This window comes from Rutidosis leptorrhynchoides, chromosome 2, assembly GCF_046630445.1.
Source record: "Rutidosis leptorrhynchoides isolate AG116_Rl617_1_P2 chromosome 2, CSIRO_AGI_Rlap_v1, whole genome shotgun sequence".
In the NCBI taxonomy this organism is placed as follows: Eukaryota; Viridiplantae; Streptophyta; class Magnoliopsida; order Asterales; family Asteraceae; genus Rutidosis; species Rutidosis leptorrhynchoides.
Genome location: NC_092334.1, coordinates 444,459,551 through 444,479,450, shown reverse-complemented (window position 1 = coordinate 444,479,450; position 19,900 = coordinate 444,459,551). Strand labels below are relative to the sequence as shown.

General features: G+C 35.7%; 1 protein-coding gene across 1 annotated transcript in view; it reads right to left on the bottom strand.

Annotated features, from left to right (window-relative positions):
• The window catches only part of LOC139892446 (serine/threonine-protein kinase AtPK1/AtPK6-like), an 87,377-nt gene that overhangs the window by 58,032 nt on the left and 9,445 nt on the right, over positions 1-19,900 (bottom strand). The window lies entirely within an intron of this gene.

Genomic DNA, 19,900 nt, shown 5'->3' with positions numbered 1-19,900 from the left:
GTTCATATTATGCTACGAAATACTATTAACTACTCTTAATATTCTGTATGATTAACTTGTTCCATTTAACTATTTTGAAGGAAATGGCACCAACTACTCGACACACCGTGAATATGAATGAAGAGGAATTCCGTACTTTTCTAGCTTCAAACATAGCCGCAGTACAGGCTGCGCTACATACCAACAATAACCTTGGATCTAGCAGTACAGGAAATCGTGTAGGATGCACCTACAAAGAATTCACTGCCTGCAAACCTTTGGAATTTGATGGAACCGAAGGACCGATCGGATTGAAACGGTGGACCGAGAAGGTCGAATCGGTGTTTGCCATAAGTAAGTGTACTGAAGAGGACAAAGTGAAGTACGCTACGCATACCTTCACAGGTTCTGCGTTAACATGGTGGAATACCTATCTAGAGCAAGTGGGACAAGACGATGCATACGCACTACCGTGGTCAGCATTCAAGCACTTGATGAACGAGAAGTACCGTCCCAGAACCGAGGTCAATAAGCTCAAGACAGAACTTAGAGGGTTACGAACCCAAGGATTTGATATTACCACGTACGAAAGACGATTCACAGAATTGTGCCTATTGTGTCCGGGAGCATTCGAAGATGAGGAAGAGAAGATCGACGCGTTTGTGAAAGGATTACCGGAAAGAATCCAAGAAGATATAAGTTCACACGAGCCCGCCTCCATACAACAGGCATGTAGAATGGCTCACAAACTCGTGAACCAAATTGAAGAAAGAATTAAAGAACAGACTGCTGAAGAGGCCAATGTGAAGCAAGTCAAAAGAAAGTGGGAGGAAAACGGTGATAAGAATCACCAATACAACAACAACAGCAATTACAACAATAATCGCAACAATTATCCCAACAATCGCAACATCAATCGCAACTACAACAAACGGCCCAACAACAACAACAACAACAACTACAACAATCATCCCAACAACAATAATAACCGCAACAACAACAACAATCAGAAGCAGCTATGCCAAAGGTGTGAAAAGAATCACTCGGGGTTCTGCACCAAATTTTGCAACAAGTGTAAAAGAAATGGTCATAGCGCGGCGAAGTGTGAGGTCTACGGACCAGGGGTTAATAGAACGAAAGGAACAAATGGTGTCGGAACGAGTAATGGCGGAGCAAGTAGTGTCGGAGCAAGTTATGCCAATGTAGTTTGTTATAAATGTGGAAAACCGGGCCACATTATTAGAAATTGCCCGAACCAGGAGAACACGAATGGACAAGGCCGTGGAAGAGTTTTCAATATTAATGCGGCAGAGGCACAGGAAGACCCGGAGCTTGTTACGGGTACATTTCTTATTGACAATAAATCTGCTTACGTTTTATTTGATTCGGGTGCGGATAGAAGCTATATGAGTAGAGATTTTTGTGCTAAATTAAGTTGTCCATTGACACCTTTGGATAGTAAATTTTTACTCGAATTAGCAAACGGTAAATTAATTTCAGCAGATAATATATGTCAGAATCGAGAAATTAAACTGGTTAGCGAAACATTTAAGATTGATTTGATACCAGTAGAGTTAGGGAGTTTTGATGTGATAATCGGTATGGACTGGTTGAAAGAAGTGAAAGCGGAGATCGTTTGTTACAAAAATGCAATTCGCATTATACGAGAAAAAGGAAAACCCTTAATGGTGTACGGAGAAAAGGGCAACACGAAGCTACATCTTATTAGTAATTTGAAGGCACAAAAACTAATAAGAAAAGGTTGCTATGCTGTTCTAGCACACGTCGAGAAAGTACAAACTGAAGAAAAGAGCATCAATGATATTCCCGTCGCAAAAGAATTTCCTGATGTATTTCCGAAAGAATTACCGGGATTACCCCCACATCGATCCGTTGAATTTCAAATAGATCTTGTACCAAGAGCTGCACCAATAGCTCGTGCTCCTTACAGACTCGCACCCAGCGAGATGAAAGAACTACAAAGCCAATTACAAGAACTTTTAGAGCGTGGTTTCATTCGACCAAGCACATCACCGTGGGGAGCTCCTGTTTTGTTTGTCAAGAAGAAAGATGGTACATTCAGGTTGTGTATCGACTACCGAGAGTTGAACAAACTTACCATCAAGAACCGCTACCCACTACCGAGAATCGATGACTTATTTGATCAACTACAAGGCTCGTCTGTTTATTCAAAGATTGACTTACGTTCCGGGTATCATCAAATGCGGGTGAAAGAAGATGATATTCCAAAGACTGCTTTCAGAACACGTTACGGTCATTACGAGTTTATGGTCATGCCGTTTGGTTTAACTAATGCACCAGCTGTGTTCATGGACCTTATGAACCGAGTGTGTGGACCATACCTTGACAAGTTTGTCATTGTTTTCATTGATGACATACTTATTTACTCAAAGAATGACCAAGAACACGGTGAACATTTGAGAAAGGTGTTAGAAGTATTGAGGAAGGAAGAATTGTACGCTAAGTTTTCAAAGTGTGCATTTTGGTTGGAAGAAGTTCAATTCCTCGGTCACATAGTGAACAAAGAAGGTATTAAGGTGGATCCGGCAAAGATAGAAACTGTTGAAAAGTGGGAAACCCCGAAAACTCCGAAACACATACGCCAGTTTTTAGGACTAGCTGGTTACTACAGAAGGTTCATCCAAGACTTTTCCAGAATAACAAAACCCTTGACTGCATTAACGCATAAAGGGAAGAAATTTGAATGGAATGATGAACAAGAGAAAGCGTTTCAGTTATTGAAGAAAAAGCTAACTATGGCACCTATATTGTCATTGCCTGAAGGGAATGATGATTTTGTGATTTATTGTGATGCATCAAAGCAAGGTCTCGGTTGTGTATTAATGCAACGAACGAAGGTGATTGCTTATGCGTCTAGACAATTGAAGATTCACGAACAAAATTATACGACGCATGATTTGGAATTAGGCGCGGTTGTTTTTGCATTAAAGACTTGGAGGCACTACTTATATGGGGTCAAAAGTATTATATATACCGACCACAAAAGTCTTCAACACATATTTAATCAGAAACAACTGAATATGAGGCAGCGTAGGTGGATTGAATTATTGAATGATTACGACTTTGAGATTCGTTACCACCCGGGGAAGGCAAATGTGGTAGCCGATGCCTTGAGCAGGAAGGACAGAGAACCCATTCGAGTAAAATCTATGAATATAATGATTCATAATAACCTTACTACTCAAATAAAGGAGGCGCAACAAGGAGTTTTAAAAGAGGGAAATTTAAAGGATGAAATACCCAAAGGATCGGAGAAGCATCTTAATATTCGGGAAGACGGAACCCGGTATAGGGCTGAAAGGATTTGGGTACCAAAATTTGGAGATATGAGAGAAATGGTACTTAGAGAAGCTCATAAAACCAGATACTCAATACATCCTGGAACGGGGAAGATGTACAAGGATCTCAAGAAACATTTTTGGTGGCCGGGTATGAAAGCCGATGTTGCTAAATACGTAGGAGAATGTTTGACGTGTTCTAAGGTCAAAGCTGAGCATCAGAAACCATCAGGTCTACTTCAACAACCCGAAATCCCGGAATGGAAATGGGAAAACATTACCATGGATTTCATCACTAAATTGCCAAGGACTGCAAGTGGTTTTGATACTATTTGGGTAATAGTTGACCGTCTCACCAAATCAGCACACTTCTTGCCAATAAGAGAAGATGACAAGATGGAGAAGTTAGCACGACTGTATTTGAAGGAAGTCATCTCCAGACATGGAATACCAATCTCTATTATCTCTGATAGGGATGGCAGATTTATTTCAAGATTCTGGCAGACATTACAGCAAGCATTAGGAACTCGTCTAGACATGAGTACTGCCTATCATCCACAAACTGATGGGCAGAGCGAAAGGACGATACAAACGCTTGAAGACATGCTACGAGCATGTGTTATTGATTTCGGAAACAGTTGGGATCGACATCTACCGTTAGCAGAATTTTCCTACAACAACAGCTACCATTCAAGCATTGAGATGGCGCCGTTTGAAGCACTTTATGGTAGAAAGTGCAGGTCTCCGATTTGTTGGAGTGAAGTGGGGGATAGACAGATTACGGGTCCGGAGATCATACAAGAAACTACCGAGAAGATCATCCAAATTCAACAACGGTTGAAAACCGCCCAAAGTCGACAAAAGAGCTACGCTGACATTAAAAGAAAAGATATAGAATTTGAAATTGGAGAGATGGTCATGCTTAAAGTTGCACCTTGGAAAGGCGTTGTTCGATTTGGTAAACGAGGGAAATTAAATCCAAGGTATATTAGACCATTCAAGATTATTGATCGTGTCGGACCAGTAGCTTACCGACTGGAGTTACCTCAACAACTCGCGGCTGTACATAACACTTTCCACGTCTCGAATTTGAAGAAATGTTTTGCTAAAGAAGATCTCACTATTCCGTTAGATGAAATCCAAATCAACGAAAAACTTCAATTCATCGAAGAACCCGTCGAAATAATGGATCGTGAGGTTAAAAGAATTAAGCAAAACAAGATACCAATTGTTAACGTTCGATGGAATGCTCGTAGAGGACCCGAGTTCACCTGGGAGCGTGAAGATCAGATGAAGAAGAAATACCCGCATCTATTTCTAGAAGATTCGTCAACACCTTCAACAGCTTAAAATTTCGGGACGAAATTTATTTAACGGGTAGGTACTGTAGTGACCCGAACTTTTCCATGTTTATATATATCAATTGAGATTAATATTTACATGATTAAATGTTTCCAACATGTTAAGCAATCAAACTTGTTAAGACTTGATTAATTGAAATATGTTTCATATAGACAATTGACCACCCAAGTTGACCGGTGATTCACGAACGTTAAAACTTGTAAAAACTATATGATGACATATATATGGTTATATATATAGTTAACATGATATTATGATAAGTAAACATATCATTAAGTATATTAACAATGAACTACATATGTAAAAACAAGACTACTAACTTAATGATTTTGAAACGAGACATATATGTAACGATTATCGTTGTAACGACATTTAATGTATATATATCATATTAAGAGATATTCGTACATCATAATATCATGATAATATAATAATTTAAAATCTCTTTTGATATTATAAACATTGGGTTAACAACATTTAACAAGATCGTTAACCTAAAGGTTTCAAAACAACATTTACATGTAACGACTAACGATGACTTAACGACTCAGTTAAAATGTATATACATGTAGTGTTTTAATATGTATTCATACACTTTTTAAAGACTTCAAGATACTTATCAAAATACTTCTACTTAACAAAAATGCTTACAATTACATCCTCGTTCAGTTTCATCAACAATTCTACTCGTATGCACCCGTATTCGTACTCGTACAATACACAGCTTTTAGATGTATGTACTATTGGTATATACACTCCAATGATCAGATCTTAGCAGCCCATGTGAGTCACCTAACACATGTGGGAACCATCATTTGGCAACTAGCATGAAATATCTCATAAAATTACAAAAATATGAGTAATCATTCATGACTTATTTACATGAAAACAAAATTACATATCCTTTATATCTAATCCATACACCAACGACCAAAAACACCTACAAACACTTTCATTCTTCAATTTTCTTCATCTAATTGATCTCTCTCAAGTTCTATCTTCAAGTTCTAAGTGTTCTTCATAAATTCCAAAAGTTCTAGTTTCATAAAATCAAGAATACTTTCAAGTTTGCTAGCTCACTTCCAATCTTGTAAGGTGATCATCCAACCTCAAGAAATCTTTGTTTCTTACAGTAGGTTATCATTCTAATACAAGGTAATAATCATATTCAAACTTTGGTTCAATTTCTATAACTATAACAATCTTATTTCAAGTGATGATCTTACTTGAACTTGTTTTCGTGTCATGATTTTGCTTCAAGAACTTCGAGCCATCCAAGGATCCATTGAAGCTAGATCCATTTTTTCTCTTTTCCAGTAGGTTTATCCAAGGAACTTAAGGTAGTAATGATGTTCATAACATCATTCGATTCATACATATAAAGCTATCTTATTCGAAGGTTTAAACTTGTAATCACTAGAACATAGTTTAGTTAATTTAAACTTGTTCGCAAACAAAAGTTAATCCTTCTAACTTGAATTTTAAAATCAACTAAACACATGTTCTATATTTATATGATATGCTAACTTAATGATTTAAAACCTGGAAACACGAAAAACACCGTAAAACCGGATTTACGCCGTCGTAGTAACACCGCGGGTTGTTTTGGGTTAGTTAATTAAAAACTATGATAAACTTTGATTTAAAAGTTGTTATTCTGAGAAAATGATTTTTATTATGAACATGAAACTATATCCAAAAATTATGGTTAAACTCAAAGTGGAAGTATGTTTTCTAAAATGGTCATCTAGGCGTCGTTCTTTCGACTGAAGTGACTACCTTTACAAAAACGACTTGTAACTTATTTTTCCGACTATAAACCTATAATTTTTCTGTTTAGATTCATAAAATAGAGTTCAATATGAAATCATAGCAATTTGATTCACTCAAAACGGATTTAAAATGAAGAAGTTATGGGTAAAACAAGATTGGATAATTTTTCTCATTTTAGTTACGTGAAAATTGGTAACAAATCTATTCCAACCATAACTTAATCAACTTGTATTGTATATTATGTAATCTTGAGATACCAAAGACACGTCTACAATGTTTCGACCTATCATGTCGACACATCTATATATATTTCGGAACAACCATAGACACTCTATATGTGAATGTTGGAGTTAGCTATACAGGGTTGAGGTTGATCCCAAAATATATATAGTTTGAGTTGTGATCAATATTGAGATACGTATACACTGGGTCGTGGATTGATTCAAGATAATATTTATCGATTTATTTCTGTACATCTAACTGTGGACAACTAGTTGTAGGTTACTAACGAGGACAGCTGACTTAATAAACTTAAAACATCAAAATATATTAAAAGTGTTGTAAATATATTTTGAACATACTTTGATATATATGTATATATTGTTATAGGTTCGTGAATCAACCAGTGGCCAAGTCTTACTTCCCGACGAAGTAAAAATCTGTGAAAGTGAGTTATAGTCCCACTTTTAAAATCTAATATTTTTGGGATGAGAATACATGCAGGTTTTATAAATGATTTACAAAATAGACACAAGTACGTGAAACTACATTCTATGGTTGAATTATCGAAATCGAATATGCCCCTTTTTATTAAGTCTGGTAATCTAAGAATTAGGGAACAGACACCCTAATTGACGCGAATCCTAAAGATAGATCTATTGGGCCTAACAAACCCCATCCAAAGTACCGGATGCTTTAGTACTTCGAAATTTATATCATATCCGAAGGGTGTCCCGGAATGATGGGGATATTCTTATATATGCATCTTGTTAATGTCGGTTACCAGGTGTTCACCATATGAATGATTTTTATCTCTATGTATGGGATGTGTATTGAAATATGAAATCTTGTGGTCTATTGTTACTATTTGATATATATAGGTTAAACCTATAACTCACCAACATTTTTGTTGACGTTTAAAGCATGTTTATTCTCAGGTGAATATTAAGAGCTTCCGCTGTTGCATACTAAAATAAGGACAAGATTTGGAGTCCATGTTTGTATGATATTGTGTAAAAACTGCATTCAAGATACTGATTTCGATGTAACATATTTGTATTGTAAACCATTATGTAATGGTCGTGTGTAAACAGGATATTTTAGATTATCATTATTTGATAATCTACGTAAAGCTTTTTAAACCTTTATTTATGAAATAAAGGTTATGGTTTGTTTTAAAAATGAATGCAGTCTTTGAAAAACGTCTCATATAGAGGTCAAAACCTCGCAACGAAATCAATTAATATGGAACGTTTTTAATCAATAAGAACGGGACATTTCAGATCACAACTCAAACTATATATATTTTGGAATCAACCTCAACCCTGTATAGCTAACTCCAACATTCACATATAGAGTGTCTATGGTTGTTCCGAAATATATATAGATGTGTCGACATGATAGGTCGAAACATTGTATACGTGTCTATGGTATCTCAAGATTACATAATATACAATACAAGTTGATTAAGTTATGGTTGGAATAGATTTGTTACCAATTTTCACGTAGCTAAAATGAGAAAAATTATCCAATCTTGTTTTACCCATAACTTCTTCATTTTAAATCCGTTTTGAGTGAATCAAATTGCTATGGTTTCATATTGAACTCTATTTTATGAATCTAAACAGAAAAATTATAGGTTTATAGTCGGAAAAATAAGTTACAAGTCGTTTTTGTAAAGGTAGTCACTTCAGTCGAAAGAACGACGTCTAGATGACCATTTTAGAAAACATACTTCCACTTTGAGTTTAACCATAATTTTTGGATATAGTTTCATGTTCATAATAAAAATCATTTTCTCAGAATAACAACTTTTAAATCAAAGTTTATCATAGTTTTTAATTAACTAACCCAAAACAGCCCGCGGTGTTACTACGACGGCGTAAATCCGGTTTTACGGTGTTTTTCGTGTTTTCAGGTTTTAAATCATTAAGTTAGCATATCATATAGATATAGAACATGTGTTTAGTTAATTTTAAAAGTCAAATTAGAAGGATTAACTTTTGTTTGCGAACAAGTTTAGAATTAACTAAACTATGTTCTAGTGATTACGAGTTTAAACCTTCGAATAAGATAGTTTTATATATATGAATCGAATGATGTTATGAACATCATTACTACCTCAAGTTTAGTAGGTAAACCTACTGGAAGTGACAAGAAATGATCTAGCTTCAAAGGATCTTGGATGGCTTGAAAGTTCTTGAAGTAGGATCATGACACAAAAACAAGTTCAAGTAAGATTTTTACTCGAATTAAGATAGTTTATAGTTATAGAAATTGAATCAAAGTTTGAATATGAATATTACCTTGAATAAGAAAGATAACCTACTGTATATAACAAAGGTTTCTTGATCTTAGATGATTACTTGGAATGGATTAGAAAGCTTGGAAGTAAATTAGTAAACTTGAAGGGATTTTTGAAGTGTTCTTGAAGTGTTCTTCCTATGATGATTATAGCTTGATTCTTGAAGTGATTTTTGATGAAGATGATGATTAACTACTGGAAAAATACGTTCATAATAGTGTGTGTGTGTTGAGAGATAATTAGAAAGAGAATTGGAAGTGAAATGGAGTGAATGATGAGTGGCAATTGGTGAGTGGTGAGTGGGGTTAAAAGGAGTTCTAGTTAGTTGACTAGCTCATGGTAGAAGTTAAAATTGATTAGTCATACATGACATAATCAAGAGTGGAATTCCAAGCTAGTTCCTATTGGTATATACTCATAGTAAGTACGTTTTGAAGCTGTGTATAATACGGGTAAGAATACTACTAGAATTCTTGATGAAAGAAAAGAATGGAAAAGTAACTGTAACCATTTTCGTTAAGTATGAGTGTTTTGATATATGTCTTGAAGTCTTCCAAAAGTATTTTAATACATCTAAATACACTACATGTATATACATTTTAACTGAGTCATTAAGTCATCGTTAGTCGTTACATGTAAGTGTTGTTTTGAAACCTTTAAGTTAACGATCTCAATTAATGTTGTTAACCCATTGTTTATTATATCTAATGAGATGTTAAATTATTATATTATCATGATATTATGATGTATTAATATATCTTAATATGATATATATACATTTAAATGTCATTACAACGATAATCGTTACATATATATCTCGTTTCGAAATCCTTAAGTTAGTAGTCTTGTTTATATGTATATAACTCATTGTTAATATACTTATGGAGATACTTACTTATCATAATCTCATGTTAACCATATGTATATCCATATATATATCGTCATGTCGTTTTTACAAGTTTTAACGTTCGTGAATCGCCGGTCAACTTGGGTGGTCAATTGTCTATATGAAACATATTTCAATTAATCAAGTCTTAACAAGTTTGATTGCTTAACATGTTGGAAACATTTAATCATGTAAATATCAATCTCAATTAATATATATAAACATGGAAAAGTTCGGGTCACTACAGTACCTACCCGTTAAATAAATTTCGTCCCGAAATTTTAAGCTGTTGAAGGTGTTGACGAATCTTCTGGAAATAGATGCGGGTATTTCTTCTTCATCTGATCTTCACGCTCCCAGGTGAGCTCGGGTCCTCTACGAGCATTCCATCGAACCTTAACAATTGGTATCTTGTTTTGCTTAAGTCTTTTAACCTCACGATCCATTATTTCGACGGGTTCTTCGATGAATTGGAGTTTTTCGTTGATTTGGATTTCATCTAACGGAATAGTGAGATCTTCTTTAGCAAAACATTTCTTCAAATTCGAGACGTGGAAAGTGTTATGTACAGCCGCGAGTTGTTGAGGTAACTCAAGTCGGTAAGCTACTGGTCCGACACGATCAATAATCTTGAATGGTCCAATATACCTTGGATTTAATTTCCCTCGTTTACCAAATCGAACAACGCCTTTCCAAGGTGCAACTTTAAGCATGACCATCTCTCCAATTTCAAATTATATATCTTTTCTTTTAATGTCATCGTAGCTCTTTTGTCGACTTTGGGCGATTTTCAACCGTTGTTGAATTTGGATGATCTTCTCGGTAGTTTCTTGTATAATCTCCGGACCCGTAATCTGTCTATCCCCCACTTCACTCCAACAAATCGGAGACCTGCACTTTCTACCATAAAGTGCTTCAAACGGCGCCATCTCAATGCTTGAATGGTAGCTGTTGTTGTAGGAAAATTCTGCTAATGGTAGATGTCGATCCCAACTGTTTCCGAAATCAATAACACATGCTCGTAGCATGTCTTCAAGCGTTTGTATCGTCCTTTCGCTCTGCCCATCAGTTTGTGGATGATAGGCAGTACTCATGTCTAGACGAGTTCCTAATGCTTGCTGTAATGTCTGCCAGAATCTTGAAATAAATCTGCCATCCCTATCAGAGATAATAGAGATTGGTATTCCATGTCTGGAGACGAATTCCTTCAAATACAGTCGTGCTAACTTCTCCATCTTATCATCTTCTCTTATTGACAGGAAATGTGCTGATTTGGTGAGACGATCAACTATTACCCAAATAGTATCAAAACCACTTGCAGTCCTTGGCAATTTAGTGATGAAATCCATGGTAATGTTTTCCCATTTCCATTCCGGGATTTCGGGTTGTTGAAGTAGACCTGATGGTTTCTGATGCTCAGCTTTGACCTTAGAACACGTCAAACATTCTCCTACGTATTTAGCAACATCGGCTTTCATACCCGGCCACCAAAAATATTTCCTGAGATCCTTGTACATCTTCCCCGTTCCAGGATGTATTGAGTATCTGGTTTTATGAGCTTCTCTAAGTACCATTTCTCTCATATCTCCAAATTTTGGTACCCAAATCCTTTCAGCCCTATACCGGGTTCCGTCTTCCCGAATATTAAGATGTTTCTCCGATCCTTTGGGTATTTCATCCTTTAAATTTCCCTCTTTTAAAACTCCTTGTTGTGCTTCCTTTATTTGAGTAGTAATGTTATTATGAATCATTATATTCATAGATTTTACTCGAATGGGTTCTCTGTCCTTCCTGCTCAAGGCATCGGCTACCACATTTGCCTTCCCCGGGTGGTAACGAATCTCAAAGTCGTAATCATTCAATAATTCAATCCACCTACGCTGCCTCATATTCAGTTGTTTCTGATTAAATATGTGTTGAAGACTTTTGTGGTCGGTATATATAATACTTTTGACCCCATATAAGTAGTGCCTCCAAGTCTTTAATGCAAAAACAACCGCGCCTAATTCCAAATCATGCGTCGTATAATTTTGTTCGTGAATCTTCAATTGTCTAGACGCATAAGCAATCACCTTCATTCGTTGCATTAATACACAACCGAGACCTTGCTTTGATGCATCACAATAAATCACAAAATCATCATTCCCTTCAGGCAATGACAATATAGGTGCCGTAGTTAGCTTTTTCTTCAATAACTGAAACGCTTTCTCTTGTTCATCATTCCATTCAAATTTCTTCCCTTTATGCGTTAATGCAGTCAAGGGTTTTGCTATTGTGGAAAAGTCTTGGATGAACCTTCTGTAGTAACTAGCTAGTCCTAAAAACTGGCGTATGTGTTTCGGAGTTTTCGGGGTTTCCCACTTTTCAACAGTTTCTATCTTTGCCGGATCCACCTTAATACCTTCTTTGTTCACTATGTGACCGAGGAATTGAACTTCTTCCAACCAAAATGCACACTTTGAAAACTTAGCGTACAATTCTTCCTTCCTCAATACTTCTAACACCTTTCTCAAATGTTCACCGTGTTCTTGGTCATTCTTTGAGTAAATAAGTATGTCATCAATGAAAACAATGACAAACTTGTCAAGGTATGGTCCACACACTCGGTTCATAAGGTCCATGAACACAGCTGGTGCATTAGTTAAACCAAACGGCATGACCATAAACTCGTAATGATCGTAACGTGTTCTGAAAGCAGTCTTTGGAATATCATCTTCTTTCACCCGCATTTGATGATACCCGGAACGTAAGTCAATCTTTGAATAAACAGACGAGCCTTGTAGTTGATCAAATAAGTCGTCGATTCTCGGTAGTGGGTAGCGGTTCTTGATGGTAAGTTTGTTCAACTCTCGGTAGTCGATACACAACCTGAATGTACCATCTTTCTTCTTGACAAACAAAACAGGAGCTCCCCACGGTGATGTGCTTGGTCGAATGAAACCACGCTCTAAAAGTTCTTGTAATTGGCTTTGCAGTTCTTTCATCTCGCTGGGTGCGAGTCTATAAGGAGCACGAGCTATTGGTGCAGCTCCTGGTACAAGATCTATTTGAAATTCAACGGATCGATGTGGGGGTAATCCCGGTAATTCTTTCGGAAATACATCGGGAAATTCTTTTGCAATGGGAACATCATTGATGCTCTTTTCTTCAGTTTGTACTTTTTCGACGTGTGCTAGAACAGCATAGCAACCTTTTCTTATTAGTTTTTATGCCTTCAAATTACTAATAATATGTAGCTTCGTGTTGCCCTTTTCTCCGTACACCATTAAGGGTTTTCCTTTTTCTCGTATAATGCGAATTGCATTTTTGTAACAAACGATCTCTGCTTTCACTTCTTTCAACCAGTCCATACCGATTATCACATCAAAACTCCCTAACTCTACAGGTATCAAATCAATCTTAAATGTTTCGCTAACCAGTTTAATTTCTCGATTCCGACATATATTGTCTGCTGAAATTAATTTATCATTTGCTAATTCGAGTAAAAATTTACTATCCAAAGGCGTCAATGGACAACTTAATTTAGCACAAAAATCTCTACTCATATAGCTTCTATCCGCACCCGAATCAAATAAAACGTAAGCAGATTTATTGTCAATAAGAAACGTACCCGTAACAAGCTCCGGGTCTTCCTGTGCCTCTGCCGCATTAATATTGAAAACTCTTCCGCGGCCTTGTCCATTCGTGTTCTCCTGGTTCGGGCAATTTCTAATAATGTGGCCCGGTTTTCCACATTTATAACAAACTACATTGGTATAACTTGCTCCGACACTACTTGCTCCGCCATTACTCGTTCCGACACCATTTGTTCCTTTCGTTCTATTAACCCCTGGTCCGTAGACCTCACACTTTGCCGCGCTATGACCGTTTCTTTTACACTTGTTGCAAAATTTGGTGCAGAACCCCGAGTGATACTTTTCACACCTTTGGCATAGCTGCTTCTGATTGTTGTTGTTGTTGCGGTTATTATTGTTGTTGGGATGATTGTTGTAGTTGCTGTTGTTGTTGTTGTTGTTGTTGTTGTTGTTGTTGTTGTTGGGCCGTTTGTTGTAGTTGCGATTGATGTTGCAATTGTTGGGATAATTGTTGCGATTATTGTTGTAATTGATGTTGTTGTTGTATTGGTGATTCTTATCACCGTTTTCCTCCCACTTTCTTTTGACTTGCTTCACATTGGCCTCTTCAGCAGTCTGTTCTTTAATTCTTTCTTCAATCTGGTTCACTAGTTTGTGAGCCATTCTACATGCCTGTTGTATGGAGGCGGGCTCGCGTGAACTTATATCTTCTTGGATTCTTTCCGGTAATCCTTTCACAAACGCGTCGATCTTCTCTTCCTCATCTTCGAATGCTCCCGGACACAATAGGCACAATTCTGTGAATCGTCTTTCGTACGTGGTAATATCAAATCCTTGGGTTCGTAACCCTCTAAGTTCTGTCTTGAGCTTATTGACCTCGGTTCTAGGACGGTACTTCTCATTCATCAAGTGCTTGAATACTGACCACGGTAGTGCGTACGCATCGTCTTGTCCCACTTGCTCTAGATAGGTATTCCACCATGTTAACGCAGAACCTGTGAAGGTATGCGTAGCGTACTTCACTTTGTCCTCTTCAGTACACTTACTTATGGCAAACACCGATTCGACCTTCTCGGTCCACCGTTTCAATCCGATCGGTCCTTCGGTTCCATCAAATTCCAAAGGTTTGCAGGCAGTGAATTCTTTGTAGGTGCATCCTACACGATTTCCTGTACTGCTAGATCCAAGGTTATTGTTGGTATGTAGCGCAGCCTGTACTGCGGCTATGTTTGAAGCTAGAAAAGTACGGAATTCGTCTTCATTCATATTCACGGTGTGTCGAGTAGTCGGTGCCATTTCCTTCAAAATAGTCAAATGGAACAAGTTAATCATATAGAATATTAAGAGTAGTTAATAGTATTTCGTAGCATAATATGAACTCATTTATAAAAGCTTTTTCTTCATATTAGCGTTTTATAAGTTTAAATTCGGGTAGTACCTACCCGTTAAGTTCATACTTAGTAGCTAATATACAATTCAACCACTACAATTCTATATGAAAAACTGATTATAATAATATTTCGCGTTCAAACTTTTACACAATATTTTACAAACTTACAATACCGCTTATTTTACATATAGCATGAAATATAGCACACAATAAATTTGATACAAGATGGTTGTGAAGATAATTCTAGCTAGTACACAAGTCGTTCAGCAAAGGCAATAAAGACACGTAATTCATACGTCCAGAAACAAGTCATGCATTCTGGTTTTACTAGGACTACTTCCCATCCTTGGTCTTGTGGAACATAACCGTTATGGCCGTTGATAAGACAGCGTGTTGTAACGTCGTCAAAGGGACGAGGGTTACGTAATGACCAACAGTCTCGTAATAACCTAAAAACCTCATTTCTTACCCCAATTACCGACTCCGTCACTTGTGGGAACGTTTTGTTTAATAGTTGTAGCCCGATGTTCTTGTTCTCACTTTGGTGAGAAGCGAACATTACTAACCCGTAAGCATAACATGCTTCTTTATGTTGCATGTTAGCCGCTTTTTCTAAATCACGAAGTCCTATATTCGGATATAATGAGTCAAAATAATTTCTTAACCCGTTGCGTAAAATAGCATTTGGGTTCCCCGCAATATATGCGTCAAAGTAAACACATCGTAACTTATGGATTTCCTAATGTGATATCCCCCATCTTTCGAACGAAAGCCTTTTATAAACCAAGGCATTCTTGGAACGTTCTTCGAATGTCTTACAAACTGATCTCGCCTTAAATAGCTGTGCCGAGGAATTCTGACCGACTCTAGACAAGATTTCATCAATCATGTCTCCGGGTAGGTCTCTTAAAATATTGGGTTGTCTATCCATTTTGTGTTTTTATACTGTAAAATAGACAAGGGTTAGATTCATAAAAAAAATACTTATTAATACAAGCAATTTTTTTTTTACATATATCATAAAGCATAAGCACACTATATTACATATATTACACCACACGAATACAACTATCTTATTCCGACTCGCTCGTTTCTTCTTCTTCAGTTTTGGTTCGTTTTGCCAAGTTTCTAGGGATATATGATGTTCCCCTAAGACGAGCCGTCGTTATCCACATTGGTTTAGAAAAACCTGGTGGTTTAGAGGTTCCCGGGTCATTGTTACAACTTAAGGACTTCGGGGGTTGACGATACATATAAAGTTCATCGGGGTTGGAATTAGATTTCTCTATTTTTATGCCCATTCCCTTATTATTTTCTTTTGCCTTTTTAAATTCAGTTGGGGTAATTTCTATAACATCATCGGAATTCTCGTCGGAATCCGATTCATCGGAGAATTGGTAATCCTCCCAATATTTTGCTTCCTTGGCGGAAACACCATTGACCATAATTAACCTTGGTCGATTGGTTGAGGATCTTCTTTTACTTAACCGTTTTATTATTTCCCCCACCGGTTCTATTTCTTCATCCGGTTCCGATTCTTCTTCCGGTTCCGATTCTTCTTCCGGTTCCGACTCTTCTTCCGGTTCCTCTTCGGGAACTTGTGAATCAGTCCACGAATCATTCCAATTTACATTTGACTCTTCATTATTATTAGGTGAGTCAATGGGACTTGTTCTAGAGGTAGACATCTATCACATAATATCAAACGCGTTAAGAGATTAATATATCACATAATATTCACATGTTAAAAATATATAGTTTCCAACAAAATTTGTTAAGCAATCATTTTTCAAGTAAACACGGTCGAAGTCCAGACTCACTAATGCATCCTAACAAACTAGATAAGACACACTAATGCAAAATTCTGGTTCTCTAAGACCAACGCTCTGATACCAACTGAAATGTCCCGTTCTTATTGATTAAAAACGTTCCATATTAATTGATTTCGTTGCGAGGTTTTGACCTCTATATGAGACGTTTTTCAAAGACTGCATTCATTTTTAAAACAAACCATAACCTTTATTTCATAAATAAAGGTTTAAAAAGCTTTACGTAGATTATCAAATAATGATAATCTAAAATATCCTGTTTATACACGACCATTACATAATGGTTTACAATACAAATATGTTACATCGAAATCAGTTTCTTGAATGCAGTTTTTACACAATATCATACAAACATGGACTCCAAATCTTGTCCTTATTTTAGTATGCAACAGCGGAAGCTCTTAGTATTCACCTGAGAATAAACATGCTTTAAACGTCAACAAAAATGTTGGTGAGTTATAGGTTTAACCTATATATATCAAATCGTAACAATAGACCACAAGATTTCATATTTCAATACACATCCCATACATAGAGATAAAAATCATTCATATGGTGAACACCTGGTAACCGACATTAACAAGATGCATATATATAAGAATATCCCCATCATTCCGGGACACCCTTCGGATATGATATAAATTTCGAAGTACTAAAGCATCCGGTACTTTGGATGGGGTTTGTTAGGCCCAATAAATCTATCTTTAGGATTCGCGTCAATTAGGGTGTCTGTTCCCTAATTCTTAGATTACCAGACTTAATAAAAAGGGGCATATTCGATTTCGATAATTCAACCATAGAATGTAGTTTCACGTACTTGTGTCTATTTTGTAAATCATTTATAAAACCTGCATGTATTCTCATCCCAAAAATATTAGATTTTAAAAGTGGGACTATAACTCACTTTCACAGATTTTTACTTCGTCGAGAAGTAAGACTTGGCCACTGTTGATTCACGAACCTATAACAATATATACATATATATTAAAGTATGTTCAAAATATATTTACAACACTTTTAATATATTTTGATGTTTTAAGTTTATTAAGTCAGCTGTCCTCGTTAGTAACCTACAACTAGTTGTCCACAGTTAGATGTACAGAAATAAATCGATAAATATTATCTTGAATCAATCCATGACCCAGTGTATACGTATCTCAGTATTGATCACAACTCAAACTATATATATTTTGGAATCAACCTCAACCCTGTATAGCTAACTCCAACATTCACATATAGAGTGTCTATGGTTGTTCCGAAATATATATAGATGTGTCGACATGATAGGTCGAAACATTGTATACGTGTCTATGGTATCTCAAGATTACATAATATACAATACAAGTTGATTAAGTTATGGTTGGAATAGATTTGTTACCAATTTTCACGTAGCTAAAATGAGAGAAATTATCCAATCTTGTTTTACCCATAACTTCTTCATTTTAAATCCGTTTTGAGTGAATCAAATTGCTATGGTTTCATATTGAACTCTATTTTATGAATCTAAACAGAAAAATTATAGGTTTATAGTCGGAAAAATAAGTTACAAGTCGTTTTTGTAAAGGTAGTCATTTCAGTTTAAAGAACGACGTCTAGATGACCATTTTAGAAAACATACTTCCACTTTGAGTTTAACCATAATTTTTGGATATAGTTTCATGTTCATAATAAAAATCATTTTCTCAGAATAACAACTTTTAAATCAAAGTTTATCATAGTTTTTAATTAACTAACCCAAAACAGCCCGCGGTGTTACTACGACGGCGTAAATCCGGTTTTACGGTGTTTTTCGTGTTTTCAAGTTTTAAATCATTAAGTTAGCATATCATATAGATATAGAACATGTGTTTAGTTAATTTTAAAAGTCAAGTTAGAAAGATTAACTTTTGTTTGCGAACAAGTTTAGAATTAACTAAACTATGTTCTAGTGATTACGAGTTTAAACCTTCGAATAAGATAGTTTTATATATATGAATCGAATGATGTTATGAACATCATTACTACCTCAAGTTTAGTAGGTAAACCTACTGGAAGTGACAAGAAATGATCTAGCTTCAAAGGATCTTGGATGGCTTGAAAGTTCTTGAAGTAGGATCATGACACAAAAACAAGTTCAAGTAAGATTTTTACTCGAATTAAGATAGTTTATAGTTATAGAAATTGAATCAAAGTTTGAATATGAATATTACCTTGAATAAGAAAGATAACCTACTGTATATAACAAAGGTTTCTTGATCTTAGATGATTACTTGGAATGGATTAGAAAGCTTGGAAGTAAATTAGTAAACTTGAAGGGATTTTTGAAGTGTTCTTGAAGTGTTCTTCCTATGATGATTATAGCTTGATTCTTGAAGTGATTTTTGATGAAGATGATGATTAACTACTGGAAAAATACGTTCATAATAGTGTGTGTGTGTTGAGAGAGAATTAGAAAGAGAATTGGAAGTGAAATGGAGTGAATGATGAGTGGGGTTAAAAGGAGTTCTAGTTAGTTGACTAGCTCATGGTAGAAGTTAAAATTGATTAGTCATACATGACATAATCAAGAGTGGAATCCCATGCTAGTTCCTATTGGTATATACTCATAGTAAGTACGTTTTGAAGCTGTGTATAATACGGGTAAGAATACGACTAGAATTCTTGATGAAAGAAAAGAATGGAAAAGTAACTGTAACCATTTTCGTTAAGTATGAGTGTTTTGATATATGTCTTGAAGTCTTCCAAAAGTATTTTAATACATCTAAATACACTACATGTATATACATTTTAACTGAGTCGTTAAGTCATCGTTAGTCGTTACATGTAAGTGTTGTTTTGAAACCTTTAAGTTAACGATCTCAATTAATGTTGTTAACCCATTGTTTATTATATCTAATGAGATGTTAAATTATTATATTATCATGATATTATGATGTATTAATATATCTTAATATGATATATATACATTTAAATATCGATACAACGATAATCGTTACATATATGTCTCGTTTCTAAATCCTTAAGTTAGTAGTCTTGTTTATATGTATATAACTCATTGTTAATATACTTATGGAGATACTTACTTATCATAATCTCATGTTAACCATATGTATATCCATATATATATCGTCATGTCGTTTTTACAAGTTTTAACGTTCGTGAATCGCCGGTCAACTTGGGTGGTCAATTGTCTATATGAAACATATTTCAATTAATCAAGTCTTAACAAGTTTGATTGCTTAACATGTTGGAAACATTTAATCATGTAAATATCAATCTCAAT